Raw genomic sequence first — 2140 nt, 5'->3', positions numbered from 1 at the left:
AAGTTATTTAGCTTTCTGCTTCTTCTTCCTTAGGGATCGTTCTTCTTTGATTACTTGAAATAATAGTTGAGGTATCGATTATTAGTTTACCAATGGCAGAACAGGTACCTCCCCAATGGTCAAAATTGTGCAAACAATTATTTTTTTTATAATATCATGAGAATGGACGACTTGAACCAAACTTTGCACAACCTTTTATCTTTAACAAGCCTAGATCAAGTTTGCATATAGGACCCCTTGGTCCACTCCTTCTGGTACCTCCCCCACAAATATTAAAAATTATCAATATTTATAAATCCAATATCAGGCGAAAGGATCAATATCTAGATAAATTCCGAAGTTGGGACCCATCTGCCCTCTCCTCTGGTAGCTCCTGATATATATACCTATAGCGGGTCCATTGGGACCACCCCATTTTATGAGGTGATATGCCTAACTGAGGACTGATATAGTTCCGCAGGTGAAATAAAGTCTTAGAACCAAACCTAAAACGCGAAACAGATCAGAACAGATTTAATATAAAAAACGGGTTTTATGGAGACTACCCCAAAAAGGGGGCGAATTTTAATAATTTTTGGTAGGGAGATTTATTAACATATACGACTACAAAATAACAAAAAAAAATTACCTATATTCTCAATTTTTTGTGGAGAGATTTGGTATCTATTAACAACTCAAAATACTAAATTACAGCCAATTCGATAGAAAAATACGATCAAAACTTCCAAAATACTACCGTTATATGGGTAGAAATTAAGTACCCAATAAGAATCCAATGCACTAAATTTCAGCGAATTCGGCTGAAAAACGAGCTCAAGAAGGGAGGAGTTACGTTGACCACAAACCACACTCAAACATGCTGACATATCATTACTTACGCATGCGACTAATCACAGGGTCATACATACCGATAGAACATTATTTACTACCTAGAATAGAATTTTAAATGAGCTATCTATAAAAATATTTTTTCAAAATAATAAAAATTTAAGGTTCTTGAATAAATAAAAAAATAGACATACATTGTTTTTGTTGTTTATCGAACATCCAAGGGCTTTTATTGTCAATAGAAAATCAAGAGGACGTCCGTCGACTTTGTAAACCCAGATCTCAGATGCTGACAAAGCATAATTAACACACGGCACATTCGGTAGCAGGGTCATCATGTACTTACCTTACGTATAGTATATTATAAATTTAACATGAGAAAATAATTGTTTGCTTTTGCTTAAATATAATATTATTATATTTAATATTATAAACGGAAAACAGGATAAAAGTCGGAAAACATTTTTTATTTTAATTAAACGGTTAGAACCTGTGCCATGCGCGAAATCTTAATGAAGTCGCCGTAATACATACCTGCAGTATAGCTCTCAAAGACAGAGAAGACATTATTAAATCACATTACTAATCGCCGTTATGCCGTTGGGATTGTGCAACGCAGCTAAGCTAAGTCGGTTTATTAATAAAGTGATTCCACCGAAACTGAAGAACAGAGTGTTCATATACCTTGATGACTTGTTGGTAGTTTCACCAGATTTTGAGTCGCAAGTATTAGTTATTCTCTCCGAATCTGGAAGACGAATGGTATCAGATATTTCGAAGACGATGTTGCAGTACCCCGAACCCTACACTTAGTCAATGACAGTTCACGGTTGTATACATATTCGTAGAATACGAAGTGAGTACGAAGTGATAGATTGCTAGAGAACGAAGTGATATATTGCTAATTTGTATATGAAATAAACAAGAAGTGTTATTGTAAGTCGCCTAAAATGACTAAATTGCACACAAAATGAGAACGGGAGATGTGTGTTGCAACGCTGAGATTAAAAAAGGTAGGAACAAATGTGGACTGTATTTGGAATTAGGCGATAGATTAAAATTACGGACGTAGGGATAACCGAAAGCCAATGCCAATTTAATACCGATAGAAATTTGCAAACAAACGCGAACTACAACGAGATAACTCCCAAGCAGCAGTGTAAAGCAAGAAGAGCAAAACAACCACCATCGGTGAGCCGATGTCCTTTGTGTCAATCAACAATTGTTATTACTGCGCTCGTTGGTAGAAAATTAGAACAAAATAAAAATAAAAACGGTTTTTGTTTTATTTAGTTTTTTATTCTTCCAATAT

Source organism: Musca vetustissima, unplaced genomic scaffold (assembly GCF_032173495.1).
Source record: "Musca vetustissima isolate MV318-11 ecotype Yass unplaced genomic scaffold, APGP_CSIRO_Mvet_v1 utg42265, whole genome shotgun sequence".
Taxonomy (NCBI): Eukaryota; Metazoa; Arthropoda; class Insecta; order Diptera; family Muscidae; genus Musca; species Musca vetustissima.
This window is presented reverse-complemented; position numbering follows the sequence as displayed.